We start from the raw sequence: 19,741 nt of genomic DNA, 5'->3' as shown, positions 1-19,741 counted from the left end.
GTGACAAAGTGATTCAGTGGATGATGAGAATGTCAGTTTTGACAAAGAACACTGTTCATTACTGAAATGCTCTAATTGAGCTGTTAGAATGTCAGAAACATAATTTCTGATCAGAAAAATGCAATTTGTGACAAAGTGATTCAGTGGATGATGAGAATGTCAGTTTTGACTAAGAACAATGTTCATTACTGAAATGCTCTCAGTGACCTGTTAGAATGTCAGAAACAAGCTGTCTGAGCAGAAAAATGCATTTTGTGACAAAGTGATTCAGTGGATGATGAAAATGTCAGTTTTGACAAAGAACACTGTTCATTATGAAATGCTCTAATTGAGCTGTTAGAATGTCAGAAACAAGCTTTCTGAGCTGAAAACTGCATTTTGTGACAAAGTGCATCAGTGCATGATGAGAATGTCAGTTGTGACAAAGAACACTGTTCATTACTAAAATGCTCTAATTGAGCTGTTAGAATGTCAGAAACAAGCTTTCTGGGCAGAAAAATGCATTTTGTGACAAAGTGATTCAGTGGATGATGAGAATGTCAGTTTTGACAAAGAACACTGTTCATTACTAAAATGCTCTAATTGAGCTGTTAGAATGTCAGAAACAAGCTTTCTGATCAGAAAAATGCATTTGGTGACAAAGTGATTCAGTGGATGATGAGAATGTCAGTTTTGACAAAGAACACTGTTCATTACTGAAAAGCTCTAATTGAGCTGTTAGAATGTCAGAAACAAGCTTTCTGAGCTGAAAACTGCATTTTGTGACAAAGTGCATCAGTGGATGATGAGAATGTCAGTTGTGACAAAGAACATTGTTCATTACTAAAATGCTCTAATTGAGCTGTTAGAATGTCAGAAACAAGCTTTCTGAGCAGAAAAAAGCATTTTGTGACAAAGTGATTCAGTGGATGATGAGAATGTCAGTTTTGACAAAGAACACTGTTCATTACTGAAATGCTCTAATTAAGCTGTTAGAATGTCAGAAACAAGCTTTCTGAGCAGAAAAATGCATTTGGTGACAAAGTGATTCAGTGGATGATGAGAATGTCAGTTTTGACAAAGAACACTGTTCATTACTGAAATGCTCTAATTGAGCTGTTAGAATGTCAGAAACAACCTTTCTGAGCTGAAAACTGCATTTTGTGACAAACTGCATTAGTGGATGATGAGAATGTCAGTTTTGACAAAGAACACTGTTCATTACTGAAATGCTCTAATTGAGCTGTTAGAATGTCAGAAACAAGCTTTCTGAGCTGAAAACTGCATTTTGTGACAAAGTGCATCAGTGGATGATGAGAATGTCAGTTTTGACAAAGAACACTTTTCATTACTAAAATGCTCTCATTGAGCTGTTAGAATGTCAGAAACAAGCTTTCTGAGCAGAAAAATGCATTTTGTGACAAAGTGCATCAGTGCATGATGAGAATGTCAGTTGTGACAAAGAACACTGTTCATTACTAAAATTCTCTAATTGAGCTGTTAGAATGTCAGAAACAAGCTTTCTGAGCAGAAAAATGCATTTTGTGACAAAGTGATTCAGTGGATGATGAGAATGTCAGTTTTGACAAAGAACACTGTTCATTACTGAAATGCTCTAATTGAGCTGTTAGAATGTAAGAAACATAATTTCTGATCAGAAAAATGCAATTTGTGACAAAGTGATTCAGTGGATGATGAGAATGTCAGTTTTGACAAAGAACACTGTTCATTACTGAAATGCTCTCAATGAGCTGTTAGAATGTCAGAAACAAGCTTTCTGAGCTGAAAACTGCATTTTGTGACAGAGTGCATCAGTGGATGATGAGAATGTCAGTTTTGACAAAGAACACTGTTCTTTGCTGAAAAGCTCTAATTGAGCTGTTAGAATGTCAGAAACAAGCTTTCTGAGCTGAAAACTGCATTTTGTGACAAAGTGCATCAGTGGATGATGAGAATGTCAGTTTTGACAAAGAACACTTTTCATTACTGAAATGCTCTAATTGAGCTGTTAGAATGTCAGAAACAAGCTTTCTGATCAGAAAAATGCATTTGGTGACAAAGTGATTCAGTAGATGATGAGAATGTCAGTTTTGACAAAGAACACTGTTCATTACTGAAAAGCTCTAATTGAGCTGTTAGAATGTCAGAAACAAGCTTTCTGAGCTGAAAACTGCATTTTGTGACAAAGTGCATCAGTGGATGATGAGAATGTCAGTTGTGACAAAGAACACTGTTCATTACTAAAATGCTCTAATTGAGCTGTTAGAATGTCAGAAACAAGCTTTCTGAGCAGAAAAATGCATTTTGTGACAAAGTGATTCAGTGGATGATGAGAATGTCAGTTTTGACAAAGAACACTGTTCATTACTGAAATGCTCTAATTGAGCTGTTAGAATGTCAGAAACAAGCTTTCTGATCAGAAAAATGCATTTGGTGACAAAGTGATTCAGTGGATGATGAGAATGTCAGTTTTGACAAAGAACACTGTTCATTACTAAAATGCTCTAATTGAGCTGTTAGAATGTCAGAAACAAGCTTTCTGAGCAGAAAAATGCATTTTGTGACAAAGTGATTCAGTGGATGATGAGAATGTCAGTTTTGACAAAGAACACTGTTCATTACTGAAATGCTCTAATTGAGCTGTTAGAATGTCAGAAACATAATTTCTGATCAGAAAAATGCAATTTGTGACAAAGTGATTCAGTGGATGATGAGAATGTCAGTTTTGACAAAGAACAATGTTCATTACTGAAATGCTCTCAGTGACCTGTTAGAATGTCAGAAACAAGCTGTCTGAGCAGAAAAATGCATTTTGTGACAAAGTGATTCAGTGGATGATGAAAATGTCAGTTTTGACAAAGAACACTGTTCATTATGAAATGCTCTAATTGAGCTGTTAGAATGTCAGAAACAAGCTTTCTGAGCTGAAAACTGCATTTTGTGACAAAGTGCATCAGTGCATGATGAGAATGTCAGTTGTGACAAAGAACACTGTTCATTACTAAAATGCTCTAATTGAGCTGTTAGAATGTCAGAAACAAGCTTTCTGAGCAAAAAAATGCATTTTGTGACAAAGTGATTCAGTGGATGATGAGAATGTCAGTTTTGACAAAGAACACTGTTCATTACTGAAATGCTCTCAATGAGCTGTTAGAATGTCAGAAACAAGCTTTCTGAGCAGAAAAATGCATTTTGTGACAAAATGCATCAGTGCATGATGAGAATGTCAGTTGTGACAAAGAACACTGTTCATTACTAAAATGCTCTAATTGAGCTGTTAGAATGTCAGAAACAAGCTTTCTGAGCAGAAAAATGCATTTTGTGACAAAGTGATTCAGTGGATGATGAGAATGTCAGTTTTGACAAAGAACACTGTTCATTACTGAAATGCTCTCAATGAGCTGTTAGAATGTCAGAAACAAGCTTTCTGAGAAGAAAAATGCATTTTGTGACAAAGTGATTCAGTGGATGATGAGAATGTCAGTTTTGACAAAGAACACTGTTCATTACTGAAATGCTCTCAATGAGCTGTTAGAATGTCAGAAACAAGCTTTCTGAGCTGAAAACTGCATTTTGTGACAGAGTGCATCAGTGGATGATGAGAATGTCAGTTTTGACAAAGAACACTGTTCATTACTGAAATGCTCTAATTGAGCTGTTAGAATGTCAGAAACAAGCTTTCTGAGCTGAAAACTGCATTTTGTGACAAAGTGCATCAGTGGATGATGAGAATGTCAGTTGTGACAAAGAACACTGTTCATTACTAAAATGCTCTAATTGAGCTGTTAGAATGTCAGAAACAAGCTTTCTGAGCAGAAAAATGCATTTTGTGACAAAGTGATTCAGTGGATGATGAGAATGTCAGTTTTGACAAAGAACACTGTTCATTACTGAAATGCTCTAATTGAGCTGTTAGAATGTCAGAAACAAGCTTTCTGATCAGAAAAATGCATTTGGTGACAAAGTGATTCAGTGGATGATGAGAATGTCAGTTTTGACAAAGAACACTGTTCATTACTGAAAAGCTCTAATTGAGCTGTTAGAATGTCAGAAACAAGCTTTCTGAGCTGAAAACTGCATTTTGTGACAAAGTGCATCAGTGGATGATGAGAATGTCAGTTGTGACAAAGAACATTGTTCATTACTAAAATGCTCTAATTGAGCTGTTAGAATGTCAGAAACATAATTTCTGATCAGAAAAATGCAATTTGTGACAAAGTGATTCAGTGGATGATGAGAATGTCAGTTTTGACAAAGAACAATGTTCATTACTGAAATGCTCTCAGTGACCTGTTAGAATGTCAGAAACAAGCTGTCTGAGCAGAAAAATGCATTTTGTGACAAAGTGCATCAGTGGATGATGAAAATGTCAGTTTTGACAAAGAACACTGTTCATTATGAAATGCTCTAATTGAGCTGTTAGAATTTCAGAAACAAGCTTTCTGAGCTGAAAACTGCATTTTGTGACAAAGTGCATCAGTGCATGATGAGAATGTCAGTTGTGACAAAGAACACTGTTCATTACTAAAATGCTCTAATTGAGCTGTTAGAATGTCAGAAACAAACTTTCTGAGCAGAAAAATGCATTTTGTGACAAAGTGATTCAGTGGATGATGAGAATGTCAGTTTTGACAAAGAACACTGTTCATTACTGAAATGCTCTCAATGAGCTGTTAGAATGTCAGAAACAAGCTTTCTGAGCAGAAAAATGCATTTTGTGACAAAGTGCATCAGTGCATGATGAGAATGTCAGTTGTGACAAAGAACACTGTTCATTACTAAAATGCTCTAATTGAGCTGTTAGAATGTCAGAAACAAGCTTTCTGAGCAGAAAAATGCATTTTGTGACAAAGTGATTCAGTGGATGATGAGAATGTCAGTTTTGACAAAGAACACTGTTCATTACTGAAATGCTCTCAATGAGCTGTTAGAATGTCAGAAACAAGCTTTCTGAGAAGAAAAATGCATTTTGTGACAAAGTGATTCAGTGGATGATGAGAATGTCAGTTTTGACAAAGAACACTGTTCATTACTGAAATGCTCTCAATGAGCTGTTAGAATGTCAGAAACAAGCTTTCTGAGCTGAAAACTGCATTTTGTGACAGAGTGCATCAGTGGATGATGAGAATGTCAGTTTTGACAAAGAACACTGTTCATTACTGAAATGCTCTAATTGAGCTGTTAGAATGTCAGAAACAAGCTTTCTGAGCTGAAAACTGCATTTTGTGACAAAGTGCATCAGTGGATGATGAGAATGTCAGTTGTGACAAAGAACACTGTTCATTACTAAAATGCTCTAATTGAGCTGTCAGAATGTCAGAAACAAGCTTTCTGAGCAGAAAAATGCATTTTGTGACAAAGTGATTCAGTGGATGATGAGAATGTCAGTTTTGACAAAGAACACTGTTCATTACTGAAATGCTCTAATTGAGCTGTTAGAATGTCAGAAACAAGCTTTCTGATCAGAAAAATGCATTTGGTGACAAAGTGATTCAGTGGATGATGAGAATGTCAGTTTTGACAAAGAACACTGTTCATTACTGAAAAGCTCTAATTGAGCTGTTAGAATGTCAGAAACAAGCTTTCTGAGCTGAAAACTGCATTTTGTGACAAAGTGCATCAGTGGATGATGAGAATGTCAGTTGTGACAAAGAACATTGTTCATTACTAAAATGCTCTAATTGAGCTGTTAGAATGTCAGAAACAAGCTTTCTGAGCTGAAAACTGCATTTTATGACAAAGTGATTCAGTGGATGATGAGAATGTCATTTTTGACAAAGAACACTGTTCATTACTGAAAAGCTCTAATTGAGCTGTTAGAATGTCAGAAACAAGCTTTCTGAACTGAAAACTGCATTTTGTGACAAAGTGCATCAGTGGATGATGAGAATGTCAGTTTTGACAAAGAACACTGTTCATTACTGAAATGCTCTAATTGAGCTGTTAGAATGTCAGAAACAAGCTTTCTGATCAGAAAAATGCATTTGGTGACAAAGTGATTCAGTGGATGATGAGAATGTCAGTTTTGACAAAGAACACTGTTTATTACTTAAATGCTCTAATTGAGCTGTTAGAATGTCAGAAACAAGCTTTCTGAGCTGAAAACTGCATTTTGTGACAGAGTGCATCAGTGGATGATGAGAATGTCAGTTTTGACAAAGAACACTGTTCATTACTGAAATGCTCTAATTGAGCTGTTAGAATGTCAGAAACAAGCTTTCTGAGCTGAAAACTGCATTTTGTGACAAAGTGCATCAGTGGATGATGAGAATGTCAGTTGTGACAAAGAACACTGTTCATTACTAAAATGCTCTAATTGAGCTGTCAGAATGTCAGAAACAAGCTTTCTGAGCAGAAAAATGCATTTTGTGACAAAGTGATTCAGTGGATGATGAGAATGTCAGTTTTGACAAAGAACACTGTTCATTACTGAAATGCTCTAATTGAGCTGTTAGAATGTCAGAAACAAGCTTTCTGATCAGAAAAATGCATTTGGTGACAAAGTGATTCAGTGGATGATGAGAATGTCAGTTTTGACAAAGAACACTGTTCATTACTGAAAAGCTCTAATTGAGCTGTTAGAATGTCAGAAACAAGCTTTCTGAGCTGAAAACTGCATTTTGTGACAAAGTGCATCAGTGGATGATGAGAATGTCAGTTGTGACAAAGAACATTGTTCATTACTAAAATGCTCTAATTGAGCTGTTAGAATGTCAGAAACAAGCTTTCTGAGCTGAAAACTGCATTTTGTGACAAAGTGATTCAGTGGATGATGAGAATGTCAGTTTTGACAAAGAACACTGTTCATTACTGAAAAGCTCTAATTGAGCTGTTAGAATGTCAGAAACAAGCTTTCTGAACTGAAAACTGCATTTTGTGACAAAGTGCATCAGTGGATGATGAGAATGTCAGTTTTGACAAAGAACACTGTTCATTACTGAAATGCTCTAATTGAGCTGTTAGAATGTCAGAAACAAGCTTTCTGATCAGAAAAATGCATTTGGTGACAAAGTGATTCAGTGGATGATGAGAATGTCAGTTTTGACAAAGAACACTGTTTATTACTTAAATGCTCTAATTGAGCTGTTAGAATGTCAGAAACAAGCTTTCTGAGCTGAAAACTGCATTTTGTGACAAAGTGCATCAGTGGATGATGAGAATGTCAGTTTTGACAAAGAACATTGTTCATTACTAAAATGCTCTAATTGAGCTGTTAGAATGTCAGAAACAAGCTTTCTGAGCTGAAAACTGCATTTTGTGACAAAGTGCATCAGTGGATGATGAGAATGTCAGTTGTGACAAAGAACACTGTTCATTACTAAAATGCTCTAATTGAGCTGTTAGAATGTCAGAAACAAGCTTTCTGAGCAGAAAAATGCATTTTGTGACAAAGTGATTCAGTGGATGATGAGAATGTCAGTTTTGACAAAGAACACTGTTCATTACTGAAATGCTCTAATTGAGCTGTTAGAATGTCAGAAACAAGCTTTCTGATCAGAAAAATGCATTTGGTGACAAAGTGATTCAGTGGATGATGAGAATGTCAGTTTTGACAAAGAACACTGTTCATTACTGAAAAGCTCTAATTGAGCTGTTAGAATGTCAGAAACAAGCTTTCTGAGCTGAAAACTGCATTTTGTGACAAAGTGCATCAGTGGATGATGAGAATGTCAGTTGTGACAAAGAACATTGTTCATTACTAAAATGCTCTAATTGAGCTGTTAGAATGTCAGAAACATAATTTCTGATCAGAAAAATGCAATTTGTGACAAAGTGATTCAGTGGATGATGAGAATGTCAGTTTTGACAAAGAACAATGTTCATTACTGAAATGCTCTCAGTGACCTGTTAGAATGTCAGAAACAAGCTGTCTGAGCAGAAAAATGCATTTTGTGACAAAGTGCATCAGTGGATGATGAAAATGTCAGTTTTGACAAAGAACACTGTTCATTATGAAATGCTCTAATTGAGCTGTTAGAATTTCAGAAACAAGCTTTCTGAGCTGAAAACTGCATTTTGTGACAAAGTGCATCAGTGCATGATGAGAATGTCAGTTGTGACAAAGAACACTGTTCATTACTAAAATGCTCTAATTGAGCTGTTAGAATGTCAGAAACAAACTTTCTGAGCAGAAAAATGCATTTTGTGACAAAGTGATTCAGTGGATGATGAGAATGTCAGTTTTGACAAAGAACACTGTTCATTACTGAAATGCTCTCAATGAGCTGTTAGAATGTCAGAAACAAGCTTTCTGAGCAGAAAAATGCATTTTGTGACAAAGTGCATCAGTGCATGATGAGAATGTCAGTTGTGACAAAGAACACTGTTCATTACTAAAATGCTCTAATTGAGCTGTTAGAATGTCAGAAACAAGCTTTCTGAGCAGAAAAATGCATTTTGTGACAAAGTGATTCAGTGGATGATGAGAATGTCAGTTTTGACAAAGAACACTGTTCATTACTGAAATGCTCTCAATGAGCTGTTAGAATGTCAGAAACAAGCTTTCTGAGAAGAAAAATGCATTTTGTGACAAAGTGATTCAGTGGATGATGAGAATGTCAGTTTTGACAAAGAACACTGTTCATTACTGAAATGCTCTCAATGAGCTGTTAGAATGTCAGAAACAAGCTTTCTGAGCTGAAAACTGCATTTTGTGACAGAGTGCATCAGTGGATGATGAGAATGTCAGTTTTGACAAAGAACACTGTTCATTACTGAAATGCTCTAATTGAGCTGTTAGAATGTCAGAAACAAGCTTTCTGAGCTGAAAACTGCATTTTGTGACAAAGTGCATCAGTGGATGATGAGAATGTCAGTTGTGACAAAGAACACTGTTCATTACTAAAATGCTCTAATTGAGCTGTCAGAATGTCAGAAACAAGCTTTCTGAGCAGAAAAATGCATTTTGTGACAAAGTGATTCAGTGGATGATGAGAATGTCAGTTTTGACAAAGAACACTGTTCATTACTGAAATGCTCTAATTGAGCTGTTAGAATGTCAGAAACAAGCTTTCTGATCAGAAAAATGCATTTGGTGACAAAGTGATTCAGTGGATGATGAGAATGTCAGTTTTGACAAAGAACACTGTTCATTACTGAAAAGCTCTAATTGAGCTGTTAGAATGTCAGAAACAAGCTTTCTGAGCTGAAAACTGCATTTTGTGACAAAGTGCATCAGTGGATGATGAGAATGTCAGTTGTGACAAAGAACATTGTTCATTACTAAAATGCTCTAATTGAGCTGTTAGAATGTCAGAAACAAGCTTTCTGAGCTGAAAACTGCATTTTATGACAAAGTGATTCAGTGGATGATGAGAATGTCATTTTTGACAAAGAACACTGTTCATTACTGAAAAGCTCTAATTGAGCTGTTAGAATGTCAGAAACAAGCTTTCTGAACTGAAAACTGCATTTTGTGACAAAGTGCATCAGTGGATGATGAGAATGTCAGTTTTGACAAAGAACACTGTTCATTACTGAAATGCTCTAATTGAGCTGTTAGAATGTCAGAAACAAGCTTTCTGATCAGAAAAATGCATTTGGTGACAAAGTGATTCAGTGGATGATGAGAATGTCAGTTTTGACAAAGAACACTGTTTATTACTTAAATGCTCTAATTGAGCTGTTAGAATGTCAGAAACAAGCTTTCTGAGCTGAAAACTGCATTTTGTGACAGAGTGCATCAGTGGATGATGAGAATGTCAGTTTTGACAAAGAACACTGTTCATTACTGAAATGCTCTAATTGAGCTGTTAGAATGTCAGAAACAAGCTTTCTGAGCTGAAAACTGCATTTTGTGACAAAGTGCATCAGTGGATGATGAGAATGTCAGTTGTGACAAAGAACACTGTTCATTACTAAAATGCTCTAATTGAGCTGTCAGAATGTCAGAAACAAGCTTTCTGAGCAGAAAAATGCATTTTGTGACAAAGTGATTCAGTGGATGATGAGAATGTCAGTTTTGACAAAGAACACTGTTCATTACTGAAATGCTCTAATTGAGCTGTTAGAATGTCAGAAACAAGCTTTCTGATCAGAAAAATGCATTTGGTGACAAAGTGATTCAGTGGATGATGAGAATGTCAGTTTTGACAAAGAACACTGTTCATTACTGAAAAGCTCTAATTGAGCTGTTAGAATGTCAGAAACAAGCTTTCTGAGCTGAAAACTGCATTTTGTGACAAAGTGCATCAGTGGATGATGAGAATGTCAGTTGTGACAAAGAACATTGTTCATTACTAAAATGCTCTAATTGAGCTGTTAGAATGTCAGAAACAAGCTTTCTGAGCTGAAAACTGCATTTTGTGACAAAGTGATTCAGTGGATGATGAGAATGTCAGTTTTGACAAAGAACACTGTTCATTACTGAAAAGCTCTAATTGAGCTGTTAGAATGTCAGAAACAAGCTTTCTGAACTGAAAACTGCATTTTGTGACAAAGTGCATCAGTGGATGATGAGAATGTCAGTTTTGACAAAGAACACTGTTCATTACTGAAATGCTCTAATTGAGCTGTTAGAATGTCAGAAACAAGCTTTCTGATCAGAAAAATGCATTTGGTGACAAAGTGATTCAGTGGATGATGAGAATGTCAGTTTTGACAAAGAACACTGTTTATTACTTAAATGCTCTAATTGAGCTGTTAGAATGTCAGAAACAAGCTTTCTGAGCTGAAAACTGCATTTTGTGACAAAGTGCATCAGTGGATGATGAGAATGTCAGTTTTGACAAAGAACACTTTTCATTACTAAAATGCTCTCATTGAGCTGTTAGAATGTCAGAAACAAGCTTTCTGAGCTGAAAACTGCATTTTGTGACAAAGTGCATCAGTGCATGATGAGAATGTCAGTTGTGACAAAGAACACTGTTCATTACTGAAATGCTCTAATTGAGCTGTTAGAATGTCAGAAACATAATTTCTGATCAGAAAAATGCAATTTGTGACAAAGTGATTTCAGTGGATGATGAGAATGTCAGTTTTGACAAAGAACAATGTTCATTACTGAAATGCTCTCAGTGACCTGTTAGAATGTCAGAAACAAGCTGTCTGAGCAGAAAAATGCATTTTTTGACAAAGTGATTCAGTGGATGATGAGAATGTCAGTTTTGACAAAGAACACTGTTCATTACTGAAATGCTCTAATTGAGCTGTTAGAATGTCAGAAACAGGCTTTCTGAGCAGAAAAATGCATTTTTTGACAAAGTGATTCAGTGGATGATGAGAATGTCAGTTTTGACAAAGAACACTGTTCATTACTGAAATGCTCTCATTGAGCTGTTAGAATGTCAGAAACAAGCTTTCTGAGCTGAAAACTGCATTTTGTGACAAAGTGCATCAGTGCATGATGAGAATGTCAGTTGTGACAAAGAACACTGTTCATTACTGAAATGCTCTAATTGAGCTGTTAGAATGTCAGAAACATAATTTCTGATCAGAAAAATGCAATTTGTGACAAAGTGATTTCAGTGGATGATGAGAATGTCAGTTTTGACAAAGAACAATGTTCATTACTGAAATGCTCTCAGTGACCTGTTAGAATGTCAGAAACAAGCTGTCTGAGCAGAAAAATGCAATTTGTGACAAAGTGATTCAGTGGATGATGAAAATGTCAGTTTTGACAAAGAACACTGTTCATTACTAAAATGCTCTAATTGAGCTGTTAGAATGTCAGAAACAGGCTTTCTGAGCAGAAAAATGCATTTTTTGACAAAGTGATTCAGTGGATGATGAGAATGTCAGTTTTGACAAAGAACACTGTTCATTACTGAAATGCTCTCAATGAGCTGTTAGAATGTCAGAAACAAGCTTTCTGAGCAGAAAAATGCATTTTGTGACAAAGTGCATCAGTGCATGATGAGAATGTCAGTTGTGACAAAGAACACTGTTCATTACTAAAATGCTCTAATTGAGCTGTTAGAATGTCAGAAACAGGCTTTCTGAGCAGAAAAATGCATTTTGTGACAAAGTGATTCAGTGGATGATGAGAATGTCAGTTTTGACAAAGAACACTGTTCATTACTGAAATGCTCTCAATGAGCTGTTAGAATGTCAGAAACAAGCTTTCTGAGCAGAAAAATGCATTTTGTGACAAAGTGCATCAGTGCATGATGAGAATGTCAGTTGTGACAAAGAACACTGTTCATTGCTGAAAAGCTCTAATTGAGCTGTTAGAATGTCAGAAACAAGCTTTCTGAGCTGAAAACTGCATTTTGTGACAAAGTGCATCAGTGGATGATGAGAATGTCAGTTGTGACAAAGAACACTGTTCATTACTAAAATGCTCTAATTGAGCTGTTAGAATGTCAGAAACAAGCTTTCTGAGCAGAAAAATGCATTTTGTGACAAAGTGATTCAGTGGATGATGAGAATGTCAGTTTTGACAAAGAACACTGTTCATTACTGAAATGCTCTAATTGAGCTGTTAGAATGTCAGAAACAAGCTTTCTGATCAGAAAAATGCATTTGGTGACAAAGTGATTCAGTGGATGATGAGAATGTCAGTTTTGACAAAGAACACTGTTCATTACTAAAATGCTCTAATTGAGCTGTTAGAATGTCAGAAACAAGCTTTCTGATCAGAAAAATGCATTTGGTGACAAAGTGATTCAGTGGATGATGAGAATGTCAGTTTTGACAAAGAACACTGTTCATTACTGAAAAGCTCTAATTGAGCTGTTAGAATGTCAGAAACAAGCTTTCTGAGCTGAAAACTGCATTTTGTGACAAAGTGCATCAGTGGATGATGAGAATGTCAGTTGTGACAAAAAACATTGTTCATTACTAAAATGCTCTAATTGAGCTGTTAGAATGTCAGAAACAAGCTTTCTGAGCAGAAAAAAGCATTTTGTGACAAAGTGATTCAGTGGATGATGAGAATGTCAGTTTTGACAAAGAACATTGTTCATTACTGAAATGCTCTAATTAAGCTGTTAGAATGTCAGAAACAAGCTTTCTGAGCAGAAAAATGCATTTGGTGACAAAGTGATTCAGTGGATGATGAGAATGTCAGTTTTGACAAAGAACACTGTTCATTACTGAAATGCTCTAATTGAGCTGTTAGAATGTCAGAAACAAGCTTTCTGAGCTGAAAACTGCATTTTGTGACAAACTGCATTAGTGGATGATGAGAATGTCAGTTTTGACAAAGAACACTGTTCATTACTGAAATGCTCTAATTGAGCTGTTAGAATGTCAGAAACATGCTTTCTGATCAGAAAAATGCATTTTGTGACAAAGTGATTCAGTGGATGATGAGAATGTCAGTTTTGACAAAGAACACTGTTCATTACTGAAATGCTCTAATTGAGCTGTTAGAATGTCAGAAACAAGCTTTCTGAGCTGAAAACTGCATTTTGTGACAAAGTGCATCAGTGCATGATGAGAATGTCAGTTGTGACAAAGAACACTGTTCATTACTAAAATTCTCTAATTGAGCTGTTAGAATGTCAGAAACAAGCTTTCTGAGCAGAAAAATGCATTTTGTGACAAAGTGATTCAGTGGATGATGAGAATGTCAGTTTTGACAAAGAACACTGTTCATTACTGAAATGCTCTAATTGAGCTGTTAGAATGTAAGAAACATAATTTCTGATCAGAAAAATGCAATTTGTGACAAAGTGATTCAGTGGATGATGAGAATGTCAGTTTTGACAAAGAACACTGTTCATTACTGAAATGCTCTCAATGAGCTGTTAGAATGTCAGAAACAAGCTTTCTGAGCTGAAAACTGCATTTTGTGACAGAGTGCATCAGTGGATGATGAGAATGTCAGTTTTGACAAAGAACACTGTTCTTTGCTGAAAAGCTCTAATTGAGCTGTTAGAATGTCAGAAACAAGCTTTCTGAGCTGAAAACTGCATTTTGTGACAAAGTGCATCAGTGGATGATGAGAATGTCAGTTGTGACAAAGAACACTGTTCATTACTAAAATGCTCTAATTGAGCTGTTAGAATGTCAGAAACAAGCTTTCTGAGCAGAAAAATGCATTTTGTGACAAAGTGATTCAGTGGATGATGAGAATGTCAGTTTTGACAAAGAACACTTTTCATTACTGAAATGCTCTAATTGAGCTGTTAGAATGTCAGAAACAAGCTTTCTGATCAGAAAAATGCATTTGGTGACAAAGTGCATCAGTGCATGATGAGAATGTCAGTTGTGACAAAGAACACTGTTCATTACTAAAATGCTCTAATTGAGCTGTTAGAATGTCAGAAACAGGCTTTCTGAGCAGAAAAATGCATTTTGTGACAAAGTGATTCAGTGGATGATGAGAATGTCAGTTTTGACAAAGAACACTGTTCATTACTGAAATGCTCTCAATGAGCTGTTAGAATGTCAGAAACAAGCTTTCTGAGCAGAAAAATGCATTTTGTGACAAAGTGCATCAGTGCATGATGAGAATGTCAGTTGTGACAAAGAACACTGTTCATTGCTGAAAAGCTCTAATTGAGCTGTTAGAATGTCAGAAACAAGCTTTCTGAGCTGAAAACTGCATTTTGTGACAAAGTGCATCAGTGGATGATGAGAATGTCAGTTGTGACAAAGAACACTGTTCATTACTAAAATGCTCTAATTGAGCTGTTAGAATGTCAGAAACAAGCTTTCTGAGCAGAAAAATGCATTTTGTGACAAAGTGATTCAGTGGATGATGAGAATGTCAGTTTTGACAAAGAACACTGTTCATTACTGAAATGCTCTAATTGAGCTGTTAGAATGTCAGAAACAAGCTTTCTGAGCTGAAAACTGCATTTTGTGACAAACTGCATTAGTGGATGATGAGAATGTCAGTTTTGACAAAGAACACTGTTCATTACTGAAATGCTCTAATTGAGCTGTTAGAATGTCAGAAACATGCTTTCTGATCAGAAAAATGCATTTTGTGACAAAGTGATTCAGTGGATGATGAGAATGTCAGTTTTGACAAAGAACACTGTTCATTACTGAAATGCTCTAATTGAGCTGTTAGAATGTCAGAAACAAGCTTTCTGAGCTGAAAACTGCATTTTGTGACAAAGTGCATCAGTGCATGATGAGAATGTCAGTTGTGACAAAGAACACTGTTCATTACTAAAATTCTCTAATTGAGCTGTTAGAATGTCAGAAACAAGCTTTCTGAGCAGAAAAATGCATTTTGTGACAAAGTGATTCAGTGGATGATGAGAATGTCAGTTTTGACAAAGAACACTGTTCATTACTGAAATGCTCTAATTGAGCTGTTAGAATGTAAGAAACATAATTTCTGATCAGAAAAATGCAATTTGTGACAAAGTGATTCAGTGGATGATGAGAATGTCAGTTTTGACAAAGAACACTGTTCATTACTGAAATGCTCTCAATGAGCTGTTAGAATGTCAGAAACAAGCTTTCTGAGCTGAAAACTGCATTTTGTGACAGAGTGCATCAGTGGATGATGAGAATGTCAGTTTTGACAAAGAACACTGTTCTTTGCTGAAAAGCTCTAATTGAGCTGTTAGAATGTCAGAAACAAGCTTTCTGAGCTGAAAACTGCATTTTGTGACAAAGTGCATCAGTGGATGATGAGAATGTCAGTTGTGACAAAGAACACTGTTCATTACTAAAATGCTCTAATTGAGCTGTTAGAATGTCAGAAACAAGCTTTCTGAGCAGAAAAATGCATTTTGTGACAAAGTGATTCAGTGGATGATGAGAATGTCAGTTTTGACAAAGAACACTTTTCATTACTGAAATGCTCTAATTGAGCTGTTAGAATGTCAGAAACAAGCTTTCTGATCAGAAAAATGCATTTGGTGACAAAGTGCATCAGTGCATGATGAGAATGTCAGTTGTGACAAAGAACACTGTTCATTACTAAAATGCTCTAATTGAGCTGTTAGAATGTCAGAAACAGGCTTTCTGAGCAGAAAAATGCATTTTGTGACAAAGTGATTCAGTGGATGATGAGAATGTCAGTTTTGACAAAGAACACTGTTCATTACTGAAATGCTCTCAATGAGCTGTTAGAATGTCAGAAACAAGCTTTCTGAGCAGAAAAATGCATTTTGTGACAAAGTGCATCAGTGCATGATGAGAATGTCAGTTGTGACAAAGAACACTGTTCATTGCTGAAAAGCTCTAATTGAGCTGTTAGAATGTCAGAAACAAGCTTTCTGAGCTGAAAACTGCATTTTGTGACAAAGTGCATCAGTGGATGATGAGAATGTCAGTTGTGACAAAGAACACTGTTCATTACTAAAATGCTCTAATTGAGCTGTTAGAATGTCAGAAACAAGCTTTCTGAGCAGAAAAATGCATTTTGTGACAAAGTGATTCAGTGGATGATGAGAATGTCAGTTTTGACAAAGAACACTGTTCATTACTGAAATGCTCTAATTGAGCTGTTAGAATGTCAGAAACAAGCTTTCTGATCAGAAAAATGCATTTGGTGACAAAGTGATTCAGTGGATGATGAGAATGTCAGTTTTGACAAAGAACACTGTTCATTACTAAAATGCTCTAATTGAGCTGTTAGAATGTCAGAAACAAGCTTTCTGATCAGAAAAATGCATTTGGTGACAAAGTGATTCAGTGGATGATGAGAATGTCAGTTTTGACAAAGAACACTGTTCATTACTGAAAAGCTCTAATTGAGCTGTTAGAATGTCAGAAACAAGCTTTCTGAGCTGAAAACTGCATTTTGTGACAAAGTGCATCAGTGGATGATGAGAATGTCAGTTGTGACAAAAAACATTGTTCATTACTAAAATGCTCTAATTGAGCTGTTAGAATGTCAGAAACAAGCTTTCTGAGCAGAAAAAAGCATTTTGTGACAAAGTGATTCAGTGGATGATGAGAATGTCAGTTTTGACAAAGAACATTGTTCATTACTGAAATGCTCTAATTAAGCTGTTAGAATGTCAGAAACAAGCTTTCTGAGCAGAAAAATGCATTTGGTGACAAAGTGATTCAGTGGATGATGAGAATGTCAGTTTTGACAAAGAACACTGTTCATTACTGAAATGCTCTAATTGAGCTGTTAGAATGTCAGAAACAAGCTTTCTGAGCTGAAAACTGCATTTTGTGACAAACTGCATTAGTGGATGATGAGAATGTCAGTTTTGACAAAGAACACTGTTCATTACTGAAATGCTCTAATTGAGCTGTTAGAATGTCAGAAACATGCTTTCTGATCAGAAAAATGCATTTTGTGACAAAGTGATTCAGTGGATGATGAGAATGTCAGTTTTGACAAAGAACACTGTTCATTACTGAAATGCTCTAATTGAGCTGTTAGAATGTCAGAAACAAGCTTTCTGAGCTGAAAACTGCATTTTGTGACAAAGTGCATCAGTGCATGATGAGAATGTCAGTTGTGACAAAGAACACTGTTCATTACTAAAATTCTCTAATTGAGCTGTTAGAATGTCAGAAACAAGCTTTCTGAGCAGAAAAATGCATTTTGTGACAAAGTGATTCAGTGGATGATGAGAATGTCAGTTTTGACAAAGAACACTGTTCATTACTGAAATGCTCTAATTGAGCTGTTAGAATGTAAGAAACATAATTTCTGATCAGAAAAATGCAATTTGTGACAAAGTGATTCAGTGGATGATGAGAATGTCAGTTTTGACAAAGAACACTGTTCATTACTGAAATGCTCTCAATGAGCTGTTAGAATGTCAGAAACAAGCTTTCTGAGCTGAAAACTGCATTTTGTGACAGAGTGCATCAGTGGATGATGAGAATGTCAGTTTTGACAAAGAACACTGTTCTTTGCTGAAAAGCTCTAATTGAGCTGTTAGAATGTCAGAAACAAGCTTTCTGAGCTGAAAACTGCATTTTGTGACAAAGTGCATCAGTGGATGATGAGAATGTCAGTTGTGACAAAGAACACTGTTCATTACTAAAATGCTCTAATTGAGCTGTTAGAATGTCAGAAACAAGCTTTCTGAGCAGAAAAATGCATTTTGTGACAAAGTGATTCAGTGGATGATGAGAATGTCAGTTTTGACAAAGAACACTTTTCATTACTGAAATGCTCTAATTGAGCTGTTAGAATGTCAGAAACAAGCTTTCTGATCAGAAAAATGCATTTGGTGACAAAGTGATTCAGTGGATGATGAGAATGTCAGTTTTGACAAAGAACACTGTTCATTACTGAAAAGCTCTAATTGAGCTGTTAGAATGTCAGAAACAAGCTTTCTGAGCTGAAAACTGCATTTTGTGACAAAGTGCATCAGTGGATGATGAGAATGTCAGTTGTGACAAAGAACACTGTTCATTACTAAAATGCTCTAATTGAGCTGTTAGAATGTCAGAAACAAGCTTTCTGAGCAGAAAAATGCATTTTGTGACAAAGTGATTCAGTGGATGATGAGAATGTCAGTTTTGACAAAGAACACTGTTCATTACTGAAATGCTCTAATTGAGCTGTTAGAATGTCAGAAACAAGCTTTCTGATCAGAAAAATGCATTTGGTGACAAAGTGATTCAGTGGATGATGAGAATGTCAGTTTTGACAAAGAACACTGTTCATTACTAAAATGCTCTAATTGAGCTGTTAGAATGTCAGAAACAAGCTTTCTGAGCAGAAAAATGCATTTTGTGACAAAGTGATTCAGTGGATGATGAGAATGTCAGTTTTGACAAAGAACACTGTTCATTACTGAAATGCTCTAATTGAGCTGTTAGAATGTCAGAAACATAATTTCTGATCAGAAAAATGCAATTTGTGACAAAGTGATTCAGTGGATGATGAGAATGTCAGTTTTGACAAAGAACAATGTTCATTACTGAAATGCTCTCAGTGACCTGTTAGAATGTCAGAAACAAGCTGTCTGAGCAGAAAAATGCATTTTGTGACAAAGTGATTCAGTGGATGATGAGAATGTCAGTTGTGACAAAAGAACACTGTTCATTACTAAAATGCTCTAATTGAGCTGTTAGAATGTCAGAAACATAATTTCTGATCAGAAAAATGCAATTTGTGACAAAGTGATTCAGTGGATGATGAGAATGTCAGTTTTGACAAAGAACACTGTTCATTATGAAATGCTCTAATTGAGCTGTTAGAATGTCAGAAACAAGCTTTCTGAGCTGAAAACTGCATTTTGTGACAAAGTGCATCAGTGCATGATGAGAATGTCAGTTGTGACAAAAGAACACTGTTCATTACTAAAATGCTCTAATTGAGCTGTTAGAATGTCAGAAACAAGCTTTCTGAGCAGAAAAATGCATTTTGTGACAAAGTGATTCAGTGGATGATGAGAATGTCAGTTTTGACAAAGAACACTGTTCATTACTGAAATGCTCTCAATGAGCTGTTAGAATGTCAGAAACAAGCTTTCTGAGCAGAAAAATGCATTTTGTGACAAAGTGCATCAGTGCATGATGAGAATGTCAGTTGTGACAAAGAACACTGTTCATTACTAAAATGCTCTAATTGAGCTGTTAGAATGTCAGAAACAAGCTTTCTGAGCAGAAAAATGCATTTTGTGACAAAGTGATTCAGTGGATGATGAGAATGTCAGTTTTGACAAAGAACACTGTTCATTACTGAAATGCTCTCAATGAGCTGTTAGAATGTCAGAAACAAGCTTTCTGAGCTGAAAACTGCATTTTGTGACAGAGTGCATCAGTGGATGATGAGAATGTCAGTTTTGACAAAGAACACTGTTCATTACTGAAATGCTCTAATTGAGCTGTTAGAATGTCAGAAACAAGCTTTCTGAGCTGAAAACTGCATTTTGTGACAAAGTGCATCAGTGGATGATGAGAATGTCAGTTGTGACAAAGAACACTGTTC

Source organism: Barbatula barbatula, assembly GCF_947034865.1.
Source record: "Barbatula barbatula genome assembly, chromosome: 1".
NCBI lineage: Eukaryota > Metazoa > Chordata > Actinopteri > Cypriniformes > Nemacheilidae > Barbatula > Barbatula barbatula.
The sequence above is the reverse complement of the archived record's forward strand: the minus strand, read 5'-3'. Positions refer to the sequence as shown.